General features: G+C 41.3%; 1 pseudogene; it reads left to right on the top strand.

The window, feature by feature from the left end:
* Positions 1–14548, top strand: part of LOC127217126 (protein regulator of cytokinesis 1-like) — a 36458-nt pseudogene extending 21910 nt beyond the window's left edge.
* Positions 14549–15511: the final 963 nt, after the last annotated feature.

The following is a 15511-nucleotide window of genomic DNA, read 5'->3' as shown; positions in this document are numbered from 1 at the left end:
TGCCAGGGAGTTTCCCCCCTCTTCCTACTGAATCAGCTGACCAGAGCATGCAAAGAAAAGCAATGCCTCAAGCTCCTCTCTTTCAGTTTCCCTCTGCCTGAAATCACACTCAAAGTGGTGTGGCCTCCTTTTCAGGTCAACAGACAAGATGCCTACATTTATTGATTTTGTGTGTGTATATTCGGGCATCCCTGCATCATAGCACATGTGTGGAGGTCTTAGCAAAGCCTGCACAAGTCAGTTCTTGCCTTCTACTTGGCAGATTCCAGGTATCAAACTCAGGTCTTCAGACAGCAGCAAACACCTTCTGAGACCTAAAATCTACATTTTTTTTAACAAAATAAGGAAAGGGGGAGGAAATGGCTCACAATTCTTATCATCACCATGGCCTGGCAGGGGTCTTCTGCCTGGTGTAAATTCTGGGTAGTTCCTTTGCCTCTTGAGCCTGACTACATTGAGAGCTATGGGAGTGGCTGAGGAGTTGATGGTATGAATAGGATTCCCAGCATAGGACTTGGCTGGCAAGCCTCCCAAAAGTTTTTCCATCTAATTTTTTTCCCCTGTAATTATCCTCTTACCGTAGATTTCATAGCTACCTGCCATGAATTCAAATGTCCAGTTACAACATTACTAGGGACTTTTCACATTCAAGTTCTGAAGCCTACAATTGTCAAAGTCACAGCTAACTCCTCATGGAACAGTTTAAGAATATGTTGGAAATTGACCATAAGGGATAATATTTATTGCCTGGTGCACTCTGCCTGAAATATGGTAAAAATATACCTGTAAGGCCAGTGTTAGGAAGGCAAATAAGCAGAAATAAAGCTGAATCCAAACTTTAGGCTGCTGCCACAGAGTGCAGAGTGGAACTCACAGAGGCCACTCCTTGCTGGCACAGCAACAGATGGAGTCCTTTAACAGGAAGCACTGATGACTTTCCTTCTTGTTTAAAATAATACATTAGAATGAGCTTGGGGTGGAATTGAGTTTTATCTCGTCATTCACTGTTCTGAAACACATAAAGGTGTCATGAGCCTACTCACCATTCTCCACTTCTGTTTTTAATATATTTAGCTTGTGGTTGAAATGCACTCTGCACAGGACTTTCTCTTCCACCAGGACAAATGCCTCTCCAGTTGACATTGCCTCTTGCAAGAAAAGAAGACAAAGCAGGCTCAGTGATACACATTGCCTTTGGCCCTGTGGACCCAATAAGTAGAGTAGGTGTGCCTCCCCCCTCCCACAGTGGGAGCAGCATGTCCCATAGTGTCTGGGACACACAGGGAGTCTTAGCAGGCAACCTCAAATTGATTCATCATCACTATTTTGGGATAATGTAAGCTTTTAAGTATTGTGAAAGTGAAACAGGAATTATTTTCCCCCTCAATATGGGGAGCAGTTGAGATAGGGTCACAATTGACATCTGTTTTAGAAACAAAACTGTCTTAATTGGTAATGGTAAGGGAGATAAGTTTTCTTTGAAAATAAATGAAATCGGAATTTCACTTGTCCTTTTATTATGTCACATATTAAGATATTTATAGGTTATCTAGAGATTCCAGATATACAACCACGAAGTCACACATACACACCAGGTTGAAAACCTCAAAGGGCAAAACCACAGTAACTCAACATGAAAACACTAACAGACTCAGATCTGGTTGGGGTGGAGTATGTACTTAGCACACTGGGTTCAGTCTCCAGTACCAGAAACAAACTAATAAACAAGTTGAGATGACTACGGGAATAAGGAATGTTAACACATTCAAAATAGAAATTATCAGAGACTCTACAGAGTCTATACTCTTCACTCTGAGGTCAAGAAGGAAAAATACAGAAGCATTCCAGCCATGGTGAATGATCAGATTGCCAGATACGGGAGAGTGGAATAGTGTCTAAAACTTCCAGGAACATCTGTAGGTATTCTCAGCAAGATATTAGAGGCAAAGGAAATTTCCCCCCTCCTGGTCTTAGTGATTGGATGTATTCAGATAAGGACACATGGGACCAAGATCCTACCTGCAATGGTACGGGTAAATGCAGCCCGACATAATTTGAACTCCATATCTCACCTTACCCATTGTGCACAATATTTTAAAAGAAAAGCTTACACAGAATTAAGGCAGTGAATCAATCAACTCTGAATCCACCATGTGAAACACTTTGACTGAGACGCTTAATATGTGTGTCTAAATTTACATGTATTTGGATTTGCAAACCCCAGCAATGGCATACAGCATTGTGCTCAGCAAGGTCTGGGAGGTACCAAAGGGCTTCTAAAACCTTGTATAAACTTTTGCTTTGGGAAGGTTGCAGATATCTGTAAATAAATTCAAGACTGTGACGATAATTACAACACAAATAAGAGGTAGTTAAATTCAGTTTACAGTGTTTTTAGTCATAAAGGGAGAGGAGGAGAAGGTGAATCAGTTAATATGCCTACGTAGACTACTCTAAGAAGACAAGAACATGCACATATTGGAGAGTAGGGACCAATTTGTAGAGTACAGGAATTTAAAGTTTAGGTCTAGGCTTGGTAAACAAAAACCGTGGCAACTGGCACTTGATTCAGGATCGATCAGTGGCTCCTTGCCAAGCCCTTAGCACACACCTGGGGAACCCTTGTCTGCACACAGTTTCACAAGGCCCAAATCCTAATGATTCCTTATTGCACTTTCTCCTCCTCGATGTGGGCTCTGGAGTGGACTCTTTTGCTGAGAGGGTCTACAGAGCCTTGGTTGACCTGGGGTGGGACACTTGTCCCCAGAGCCTCAGGCCTCAGACTCATCTTGTCACCAGAGCCTCAGCCTCAGCTCTGGGGCTTTAGTGCCATCCCCATCCCACCTTTAGGAGGTATTTGTCCTTGATCTGCTGGCCACAGTAGCTGCAAACACACTTGCAGAATGAGCCAGAGGCCATGGATTGTGGCTAGGATGAAGGGGAAAGCTAGGCCAAGGAGGAGCAGGAGACCTTGTCCCTGGCTCCCTCAGGATTCACCTGCTGGAATAGCAGACCAAGTCCTGGTTGCAGACTCCTCTTCCCTTCCATGCCCCTCCAACCTGTGGCAGCTAGGAGGTGGGGGGGTCTGTCCTTCCTTCTCAGTTTTCCCTGCCCTGTACTTGGGTTTCCCAGACATGCAATGTAAGGGAAAATGAATAACTAAAAGATACAAAACTCATGGTAAGAAGGAAAAATTAGAAAGAACAAGAGTTTCTGCCAAAAAGATATAGATAACTCCCAGTCTGGAGAGTGCAGAGCTCATGAGGTGTTTTTGGGAAACAAAAGAACAAAGAAGGAGCTCACCACCAACTCTGTAGACTGCTCCCTGCTCCCCATTATCTTAAGGAAGAGGCCACTAAGCCTGCCATTCCTAGAGAAAGAAAACCCCCAAACCTTGCAGGTGTTCTAAACAATCCCGCCTTGTAAAAAGTTTGTTCTCTATGAAATCTCTGTAACTGTGGAAACCTTATCGGCTGAGACGAGCTGTCTCAAACCTCTCTTTCCCTTTTTCCCTTTAAAATGCTTGCAATCATAAGCAGGCACCTAACTCTTCCAACAGAGTGAGGTCCCAGCTGGTTTGGTTAGGTTCTTAGCATTAAAATCCTTTTGCTTTTGCAGTCACTTACTTGGAGGTTGAGGAAAACAGGTAGGCACAATAGCAAGACCCCTGGAGACTGGCAATCCCCTACCCCATTCCTGACAAGGACCTGGGATGTCCTCCCAGCCACCAGGGCTGCTGGCCAACCTCACTTCTCTGATTTGAGCCCAGGTTCTGCTTGACTGGAAGTATCAGCCTACCCCCCCCACACACACACTATTGAGGGCCCCCTTAAAAGGGCCTCATGTGCAGCTTTAGACATCTGAGCCCAGGCTCAGCTGGTGGGCCAGCATGCAGCCTCTCAGAGCCTTGGCTGCCTGCCTGTGATTCCAGGACGATGTGGCTTTGTCGAGGAGCTTGGACATGGCACTTGCCCAGGCATGCCAGCTCCCTCCTCTTCTAGACTTCAATCCCAGGGAACACCCAGCTAAAGAAGGTTCAAGGCCTTGGGGGCAGGGGTGTGATGTGGAGTGAGAGAGAAGAAAAGATGACTGATCTGGGTGGGGGGGGGAGTGGGGAGAAAAACTTGATTGCTTTAATAACATCAATTAAAAGAGCAAGACATACATATATTTGGGGGGGGGGTCTTTTTGAATAGGATAGTCCTAAAAGTGAAGAGCAAATTACAGTGGGATTTAAAAAGCCTGGTAATTGTTTCAACAATTTGAATGAAAATGCTTCAGACTAAAGGGAACCAACAGCTCTTTGGTAAACTTGAAGCAATTAGAATGGTAAGAGATTTACACTAGTTTCTTTATGGTGTGAATTGCCACTTAGTGGTCAGGAAGTCAACATTTTTTAGCTACTAAAGGATTATTTTTAACCAGTGGAAAAATCTGGTTTAATAATGGAAATATCCAGCTGAATTGAACTTGTCCCATTTAAAAAACAAAACAAAACAAACAAACAAACAAAAAACCCTCACCCAACAGGGGCCCGTGTGTTTTAGAGGACTCACAGGGGCTTAAGCTTAAGTGTCCCAAGGATGGGCTGCACTTTGAGTTTTCTACAAATGCAAGCAATCTCTCTGAAAAATCTAGTTTAGGGCTGGTGGGTCCACAGATTCCACCAGCTCACACCCTCTGCATTTTTGCCCCTCTTCTCAGTCCTGTGCAGCTGCTCTCAGGCCAGGTCTAGGAGAATACACTGCATCCAGGCAGAAATTCTACCCACCACTCCCCCACCCCACCCCTGACACAAACAGGAAACCACCAATGTGCTACCTGAATCCTGCTGGGGCCCCCAGTCTGGGAGCCAGCTATAGCTTCAAACTTGAGCCACCCACAGGTCTTGCCTCTGGAGAGAGGTGACAGCTTTCCTGTGTCACCCCCCCCTCCTCGTCCCCCCCTCCTCAACCCCCCCCCACCCAAGTTAGGCTCACCTCTTGCTGTGGGGTTTGCCTCTTGGGTTTTTCCAGTGAAATCATTTTGTTTCTGCAGACTATGGAGAACCAAGTTCTCAAATCTGTTGCCAGACCACATAGGGACCTGACTTGATTCTAGGCAAGAGCCAATGCTCAGCAGAGCACAGAAATTGGTATCTGGTGCTACTCACCAAATGCCTGGACACACTATCCCACTGCCGCCCAGAATAGCAAGGTAAATGTAATAAAAGCAGGAATCACATGGCTCTGAGACCTTAGACTTAAGGCTTCCTATCCCCAACTAGTGTCTCCTCACCTCGGCTGAAGTGAGCCTTCTAGGAGGGGATGCAATGATTACTACCTAACATTATATGAAAAAAAAAAAAAGTCCAAATGTCCGGTCTGGAGATAAGGCAGTGACAAGCAGTTTATGAACCTGGGCTAGGAAGCCATTGAACTCTCTTTTCTCAAGGAAACTGTCTTCAAAGTATCCCGCTGGATGTTGGCTCCTGGCTGCTCACCTTCTCGCTGGGAATTGCCAGCTCTGGCATGTTTTCACTTCAGTTTACACAGAAAAACCTGGTCGTTCTTCCAATACATGTATGGCCCTGCAGGTTTTGCTTATCACATACCAGCTCCAGATGGTCAGAGGCTGTGGGTATCTGTGGTGCCCCCTCCCCCACTCCACAGGGCCAAGGAAAATTAACATGTAGGACTGCAATGATACACGTGAGTCTCAGTGTAGGACCCATGCTTCCTAAGACTGAGGTCTGTCCCTTCAAGAAAAGTGGGAAAGAATTGTGTTTTCTAGAATGTGGAACCTCATAGGGAGGAGAGGGTGTGGGGGGAAAGCCTTTTCCTGGAGGGAGAGCCCCACCTTCTTATGGAAAATCCTGTCTTCCCTTGAAAGACCCCCACTATGCTTATTGCCTGTTTGAGCTGTTCTCATTAATTGCCAAGGTCAAGTTATGAGAAAAGTACAGGATGGAACCAGGTGCTGCTCTCATCCAATGCCAACCAGATATCTGTGGTCTGCAGCTTGTACTAAATCAAGGTCAGCAGGATGCTGAGAGAGTCATAACTGAATTCTTTGTATCCTTTGTGCCCAACCCGAATAACCAACTGTACTTGGTTAACTACAACTGCTACAATTAGTTGAAACAATGAAATCCCTGTAACCATGCTTCTGCTTCTGTAAGCCTGCTTCTTGCCAACCCAATCCTATATATACTGCCTGAGATTTAACCTCGGCATGCTCAGTCCCTGGAAAGACTGAATCGTCCACAGGTACCTGTGTAAACAATAAATAACCTCTTACACTTGCATCCAGTGGTCTGGTCTCGTCTCTTGGGGGCAAGGGCCTTCCCCCCTGATAGGCTCCAAACTCTTGGGGGTCTTGCACTCTACATGTTAAAATTTTTATCTGCACCAGACAACTTACTCTAAATTCATTGTTAAAGGAGGGAAAAATGTGGATGACCCATCAACTTGATTTCTTTTTCTTTTTTTCTTCTTGTTTAGAACCTGTGTTCTGCATCTGATTTGTATTAAATTCTCGCTCCTCAGTCAAAGCCTATTCAAAGACTTGGGTTATATCTCTTTTCTAGGAACCCTGTAGGGGAAGCAGATGTCTTCTGGGTTCCCAAGCCTTAGTCCTCCCTAAATGTGCATCGGCGGTGCTATCTTCATTTTCAAAAAGTTTTCCCTTTAAGAAAATGAAGGGGCGTCTCAGCGAGTAGGTTTGATTTTTGACTGGATTTGTAATCAAGGAGGAATACAAGAAGGACGAAGTAACTTAGCTTTTATTTAATTCTCCACAGATGGAGATGGCCAGTGCAGTCGTGCATTCCCTTCCTACAGTGTGCACTTGTTCCTCTCAGTAGGGGGTAGGAGAAATTTCTGTCTGAATGGAAAAGTGCAGGAGGTTTTTGTTTGCTTGCTTTACTGTTATTTCCCTATAAAGTCTCACTTCATTTATAGAAGAAGATGAATATTTAAGAAGTTACTTGTAAATGACTTTCATTTCCTATTTTTTCCTTTTAGAAAAAATCAGAACATTAGGAACTTAGGAAATATAAAGGCATCTTGGAGTCTTTATTTTTTTCAAGCATTATAACCAGGCTTTGTTACTTCAGTTAGACAGGATATGTGCAGTAAAACACAAGGACATGAAAATCTTATTCCCTTGTCCTGTTTGTGCAAAAGAGGAAGAGGAGATACTTTGTCCAGACCTGCCCCCAGCCGCTGACAGAGGGGTGGGCAGTGGAGGGGCAGACATGTTTTCTCAGGGTGAAATGAGCCTGGGGCTGAGTAAGGGCTGCAACTTTGTGTTTTCTTTAATTGCCCCTTTTGCTCCTTAGACACAGAACTTTTGAACATACACCATCCCTGCTTTCCTATTCCCCGGTTATACACATATTCATATTAGCGTTCTCCATCCAGTTCCCATCAGGAAATATACTTTACATTTAGCAGAATTAGAGGGACCCAAGATTTAGAGTAACCTATATTCTGGTGGCATACTGAGGACTCAGGTTTGGACTGACTGCTGGAAAATCTAAACTGTGTTTTGTTTAGTTTTTCTTTTTCCGTCGGAGAAAAAAATCAGGTCTGGGTGAGGAAATCCACATAATAATGCATTTCCCTGAAGATACTGCTCTGAGATGATACTCCGGGATGGAACCATAGTGGTGCAGAACACAGGCCATGTGGCATGTAGGACCAATCCCCTGGGGAGGAATTAAAACTAGAATCTAGCCTTTACCTTTGCCTGCTAGCGAGAATGCCTGAGTGGGTCTTCTGGAGAGCCCAGCATGGCAGAGCTGTTTGGGGGAAGTGGGTATGGAGGCCCGCTTGTACAATGCTTTTCCACTCACCCTTGCTTAGTCTGGTAGCTTTCAATCATGTTTTCAACACACTAATCTTGATCTAAGATTACTTGATCTAAGATACTGTCTCTGCATAATTGTAGTGATTGATTCATTTTTAGAGGGTCTGGGCTTAGAGAAGGAGGACGACATCAGACTGAGGCTGATGATCTAAAAGGCTGGTTGGTCTGTGTCTGTCCAGCTCCTGGTGCCTGGAGGGACTTCGATCTCATTGACCTCATAATTGCATGTTTCCAGCATGCTCCTGCATGTGGGAGGTGGAAGGTCTCGAGTCTTGACTGTTTGGAGTGTCAGCCATGACAAAAAGTTATGGGTCTCTAGTGGAGGAAGCCACTATAGAGATGCAGTCTGGTACTAGAATCTACAGCAAGGCACAGCCAATTCATTCATGACATTATAATGCCATGTACAGCTTTGCACCTGGTACATGACACTTGTGAGTTGCAATGTGGGTTCTGGGAATTGAACCTATATCCTCCAGAAGGGCATTCAATGGTCTTAATTTCTGAACCATCTCTCTAGCCTGTAATGGTATCTTTTAAGTTTAACCTTTCTTTGAGAGAGAAATATTTAGGGGCTTGGATAGGTAACTTAGTAGGTAAAAGCATATGCAACTTCATGATATAAGCCTGAAGACCTGAGCTCAACCACCAGAACCCATCCATATAAGGTATAGAGCGAGAATTGAATCCATAATGTCTTCTTGTTCATGTTTCATTGCCCACAGCTGCAGTCAGGAGGAGCTGAGTACTGTGTGTAGTGAGTTTCAAGAGAGGCCATTTCAGGTGTGGCAGTACAGAGTGCTTGGGGGACTGATTGGGGTCTAAGATAGAGGAATATGTTTTTAACTTAGCAATGCAAATGGAAAGCGTTCTTGTAAGAGGAGGATACATATGATAAATGTGAAAGGTAGTTAAGTTACCCTATTGATATGAAATAACTATCAAGCACTTCTTGCTGTATTTCAGATTTGTAGAGCATAATAATGTTTTAACTTTAAGGACAAGGGTGGCATGGATCTTTGTTTAAAAGGCAGGGGGTAGGGAGACATTGCAGAAATGGGTTAATTGGTAAAGTCCTCCCCTCAAGGGCATGAGAACCTGAATTCTGTCCTCACACACCTTGCAAAATAAGCCAGATTGCGGGGCCATGCTTTATGCCTTTAACCCCAGCATTTGGGAGGCAGAAGCAGGCAGATCTGAAGGTCAGCCTGGTCTACAGAGTGAGTTTCAAGACAGCCAGGGAAACCTTGTCTCAAGAGGAAAAATCATAATGGTGGCATATTCTTGTAACCTCAGCATTGGTAGGGCAAAGATAGGTGAATATTGGAGGCTTAAGCATCAAACCAATGAAAGACCTTGTCTTCAAAATATCTAAAAACAAGATAGCAGCTGGAGAAAAGGTTGAACAGTTGAGAGCATTTGCTGCTCTTGCATAGGAGCTGGTTTCAGTTACCAGCACATGTGGTTGCTCACAACTGTCCTGGGAATTGAGCACCCTTTTATGACTTCACTGGGCAGCAGGTTCACATGCAGCACACTTAAATTCATTCATGAGAGAAGCTCATACTCTTGTAAGTTAGTCTTTAGAACAAAAAGCAATGTAGACATTATCTCCCAAAAGATGGTCCTCTGTCCATCTTTTTTCTTTTTTTTCTTCTTCACATATATGTCTGTGCTACCATCCAGCCCCACAGAATACAGTGGGTACATAAGAGGCAAAGATACCTTATGATACAAAGAGTAAGTACCAGACAAACTTCAACCTTTGTGGCTCTTGTAATAATCAAAAGCTACATACCACTGAACCGTCCAGAATGGTTCTGAAAAGTTGGGACACATAGGGAGCTTTGAAAGATAATGATGACTGGATCTCATGTTCCAATTACTGTTACAGGAAATGCTTACTACCTGTGTCTATAAATGGAGAAAGTCTGGCAATCAGACTTCCTTTGAAGGGTAAGGATAATTGATCCCTGGCAGGGAACAGCATTCAAGCAGATCGTGACATTAGAGTAGTTTCCTTAAATTAACATAAATGATGTAGATTTGATACATAAAGTTTCTCTTTTTTCTTAAACATTCAATATTAAATTAGGTACATGAGAAGTTGGCAGTACACTGGTACATCTGTCTTCCTTGAATGTATGGAAAGTTTTTAATAATGCTAAGTGAAACTATGTTTGTACAACATATAATTAATACTCACTCTATTCCCTTTTTTATCCATTAGGAATAGAGCAGGATCTACTAAATGGGTTGTTATTGGTAAAGAGGTGTTCATAGGATTATTATTATAAGTATTCAGTTAATAAGAACTAGACATACCATCTTCTAGGTAACCAAAGTAAGCTTTCTGGTCCTTGCACAACTCTTCAAAAGTATTCTGGCACATAAAACAGTCAGCTGTAATAAAATAGATTTGGATTTGTGGGAGCATAAAATGAGGACATTTTGCCAAATTAATGATTTCAGTTTTGCAAGATGAAATGAGTTCTAAAGGTAGTGGTCATGATGATTATGCTACTATATTTACAATTGCTTCTTAACTTAGATTACATTCTAAAAAAACCCATCATAACTTTTAGAGAATTGTACAGTTGATTCAATTCAGTTACTGAAAAGTGTAGCTGATACTTTGTTATGGTACATATGCAAAAAACACAGCCTAGTGTTGGGCACCATCATGTCCAACCTGTGGATTAATTCAATACTCTAACTGTGGATGCAATTCAGTAGTGAAAGCTTGGTCAGCATGATGTCCTAGTTTTACCCTCAAGTCAAAAATAAAAGAAGAGATCAAACCAGTAAGATGCTATCAGTGGATAAAGTGTAAAAGCCTGGTGACCTGAGTTCAATCTCCAGAACCCGTATGGAAATGAGCAGAAATGCCAGGCGGTGGTGATATGCATGCTCTTCATCCAGCACTCAGGAGACAGAGGCATATGGATCTCTGTGAGTTCGAGGCCAGCCTGGTCTACAGAGTGAGTTTCAGGACAACCTACAAATCTACAGAGAAACTTTCTAAAAAAAAAAATAGAATGAGTGGAAAGAATCAACTTCATAACGCTGTCCCATGACTATCATATGCATGGCATGGCATGGCAAAGTGCATGTTCCCCTACTATACACAAATAGCAGTAATAATATTAAATTTATAAAACTATTCAATTTTTTAAAAAATTATAAAATCTTAAAACATGAGATCTTTATTGTTAGAGGTGATTTTCTTTTCTTTTCTTTTTTGTATTTGAATTTATTGTGGGTGTGTGGTTGTTCACATGCCATCAGCGTGTAGAGGTCAGGGAACAAGTTGCTAGAGTTGGACTTACTCTTCTACTGTGTGGGTTCTGGAAATCAAACTCAGATTGTCAGGCTTGACAACAAGCCTTTACCCTCCAAGTGACAGTCCTGTTCTCAGGTATGAACTGTGTATGTCAGTGTATTTTCACAGTGTCAAAAGGTTGTACATACCTGATTGTTGTTTGCTGTAATAGTGAAGGTCTGTAATCTCAGCATGTGGAAACCTGAGCCAGGAAGATCAAAAGTTCAAGGCCAGTGAGACCATCTTAAAAGTATTTCATAGTTTGTATTAGTACTGCATTGAAAGTGAAAAACTGGCTGTGTTTATACTTGCAGTATAGAGTCTGCTGAGTACATATTGCTTTTGTTCCATGAAGATGAAAAATCATGAAGTTTATTGCTAAGTTGGAGACTATCTGTATTTAATACCAGTACACTATACACTTAAAAATGGCAAAGATGTTAAATACAGGGCAATAATCTTTAGGAGTATTTTACTATAGTAAAAATTGGAAAAGGAAGTTGGGCATGGTGACCAATACCTGTAATCTCAGTGCCTGAAACAGAGATTGGAGGATCAGGACTCTGAAGTCTTTCTTAGCCATATCATACAAGTCAAGCAATAAATAAGGTCCTATTTGCCTTTCCTAGCTAGAAATCCAAGGTGATCCTCTTTATATCATCTTTTAGTTGGCTATAAGCTAAGTTTTTTTTTTCTTTTGACAGGTTTTCTCTGTGTAATAGCCCTGGCCATTTTGGAACTCACTTTGTAGACCAGGTTGGCCTTGAATTCACAGATATCCCTTGCCCCTCTGCCTCCTAAGTGCTAGAATTAAAAGTGTGTGCCACCATCCCAGGCTTAAACTGTCTTGTTTGTAAATTTAAATATTTGTCATTCATATTCTCTCCTAGATTCCTTCCCATCCTTGAACCTAACTATAGTCATATCTTATTTCATACAGGAAGAAAAAGAGACAACTATTTGACTAGAAAAAGATTTGCACAATCAAGTAGAATTTCTCAGAAAACAGAAAAAGGAGAGAAATCAGAAACTTAAGCTTCTGCAAGAACAAGATCACTAACTCTGTAAAATTCTTTGTATGCTTATGCATGATGTGGATAGTGCTTCTGCCCCCATCTTAGAAGAGCTGAACCTGTTCCAACAACATTTGGCAACTTTGAGGGAAACAAAAGTATGCTGCCTGCATTCATTCTCCCCTAAAACTTCACTGGGCTTCTAGGTATCCTATAATAATTTCACTTATTTTAAGAATCTAGGCATGAGGAGTTTGTCAATATTAATAAACAAAGCATATTTTATATGAAGGATTATAACACACTCCTGATACAAGGTTTGAAATAGATGTAGTGTGTGAAGTTCAAAGTGCCTTTCCTTTTTCATTGGAGAACATTGAAGCACAACAGAAGTTGCTACAGCAGGGAATATGTGCTCAAATTATAGTTTAATAACTCATTAATATTTATCAGGTTGAAAAAACTGACAGCTTTTACCTTAGTTCTCAATAAAGTGGCAGTGTGAATTAAGGCAGGCAGAGGCAGGCATCTCTTGAGTTTGAGGCCAGCCTTGTCATCAGAATGAGTTTGAGGACAGCCAGGGCTACACAGAGAAATCCTGTCTTTAACAAACAAACAAAAAAGGGGAAGTGGAGGGAGATACTAAGTGAAGACAAAAAAAACAAAGAACAATGTGTAATATATCTGTTTGTTTAGTATGTGGTTTGTGTGTGTGTGTGCGTCAGAGAGAGAGAGACAGAGACAGAGAGAGAGCATGTGTCAAAGGTCAATTCAATTCCAAGTGTCTTTACTATATCCATTTTATTGATTAAGTTCTCTTTGGGACTATTGCTCACTTCTTAAGCTAGTCTTGTCAGCCACTGAGTCTTACAGATCTGTCTCACTTTTCCAGTGCTAAGATTTAGTTGGATTTTCTTTTCAGACTTTTTTGGAACCATCATTCCCCAAATAATGACACATAGACTTCTTAATTATGAAAGCTTGACCTTTAACTTAACCTTGTTCCCAAATACTTCCTATAACTAAACCTATTTCTATTAGTCTATGATCTGCCATTCTGTATGCCCAGCTCCCTCCATGTCTTCCTGGCATTTTCCACCCCCCCCGAGCTTTTCTCTCTGCCCACAGTCCTACCTAACCTTTCCTTTTGAGCTATTGGCCATTCAGTTTTTTTTTTTTTTTTTTTAAACAATGAGGTACCATAGGCAGGCACATTTACACATAGTGATCAAACATCCCACAACATTAAGATTTCCAGCATTCCCTTCCAGACTCAGCATTGTGCTTATTGTTTGAGTGGCAAATACTTTATTGACTAAACCTCTATTTTGCTTTTTTAGTGATAGAGGCTGAACTCAAATCTTGTAGTATCAGGAATCATAGGCCCTAGCCAATGATTCCTAATCATAGCCCAGACACTCTTTTTATTTAGGAAAAAATCTAAACCATTTGTGTGAATAAGAAATGTAATAAATATTCTTAGAACAGTAATTGACATTTCACATGAAATAGCATTATTCATTTTAGCTATCCTAATGATTAATTATAATACAAAAAATAAAATTTTAATCCTGAGCTGGGCATGGTGGCACATGCCTTTAAACCCAGCACTCAGGAGGCAAAAGCATGAATCTCAATGAATTCCAGGCCAGTCAGGGTTACATAATGAGGCCCTGTCTTAAAACACAACAATGGACTGGAGAGATGACTAAAAGTTTAAGAGCAATGACTGTACTTCCAGAGGTTCTGAGTTAAACTTCCACCAACCACATGGTAGCTCACAACCATCTATAATGAGATCTGGTGCCCTCTTCTTTTGTACAAACATACATTCAGGTAGGACACTACATATAATAAATAACTCTTAAAACAAAACAAAACAACAAAACAAGTAAAAATTTGTATTCTCTAAAGTCTGATATCCTATGGCAATGACAGCATTATAGTGTATGTTTAGATGGCATGAACACATGTCTCTCAGCACTCAATGAAGAAGTGTGATAACACACACGTAAACTATAATCTGAACACTCAGGAAGCTAAGTAATAGTCAACCTGTGCCACACAGAGAAGATATAAATATAAATATAAATGGATCTTATGAAAGTGCTTTCTCTTCCCATGGGCCCAAACATTTTCATTTGAGAGAATAGAAGGCTAACTTTCATGATTTTGGTGTAACCACTGCCTTTCCTTGTTATAGCCGGAAAGTAAATAAATCAAAACATGAAGAAGAGTGTGAAGGGCTCTGTCCTCAAACCTGAAATCTCTGGGATGGGTTACAAATACCTGAAGAAAGAGAGAACCTGCGGCTACAATTATGACTAGATCAAAATGTGGTATGAAAACCAATGGGCACTGGGTAAATAGTACTGTCTGAGCTTTTCTGGGTCCAGTCCAAGGTCCTACTTCCTACTGTCTTGGGCCAGCAAAGAAAAGTTCTATTTTGTCACATTTTTTGGGTACATACCTTAGACTTCTGGCTTTTATAATGTTATAAGATATGTTGATTTACTTCCACAGCTTCATGTGGTAATTTTATTCAAACATGGAAAGGTAAAGAAGTGAATATGAAAGTATGGCTTAGAATAATTGAGAAATGCAAAACATAAAGCAAGTGATTGACACAGTTCAAGTAGAACTGGCTCATTTGTGGGACCAGCGTTTTTATAGCCAGGAACAGAGATATAGTTTTATCCCTTATATTTCTGGTTAGTACAGACATGGTGATCTTCATGTGGCTGTTCTCATGGGGTTTTTACAAGCTCAGACACTCACCAGGAAGTTCTATATTTCTACTTCTGAGTAGATGGAGCCAAGCCTTAAAAATATTCCCTTACTCAGTTTTCATGTTATAGGAAAAGGGCACTAAGACGTGTGCTGGTGGTTCACACCTTTAATCTCAGCACTCAGGAGCCAGAGGCAGGTGGAACTCTGTGAATTCAAGGCATAAAGGAAGGGTTTGAAAAAAAGGAAAGACAACACATTTTGGAGAATGTCTATCAATTTTTACTATTTTACTTAATTCCAACTAATGTGGCTTGCTTTCATTCCTCTTTCCATTTCTCTTGTTTAAGGATTATTTTTGCTTTATTCCTATGTCATTTTTTTTTAGACAGATTTTCTCTGTAGATTTGGAGATTGTCCTGTTCCTATGTCATTTTAAATTATAGGATAAAAAACTTTTCATGATGTAGGGTTAATTACTTACAATACCAAACACAAGAACAATGGTTCTCAACCTTCCAAATGCAAGGTGTCTTGGATAGCGTTGGGTCTCTCCTGACTTCTATGCCATCCACTGTTCCTCTGTCTTCACATCATC

The sequence above is a fragment of the Phodopus roborovskii genome, unplaced genomic scaffold, assembly GCF_943737965.1.
Source record: "Phodopus roborovskii unplaced genomic scaffold, PHOROB, whole genome shotgun sequence".
Lineage (NCBI taxonomy): Eukaryota > Metazoa > Chordata > Mammalia > Rodentia > Cricetidae > Phodopus > Phodopus roborovskii.
Note: the sequence above shows the minus strand (reverse complement) of the source record. Positions and strands in the feature narration are given on the sequence as shown.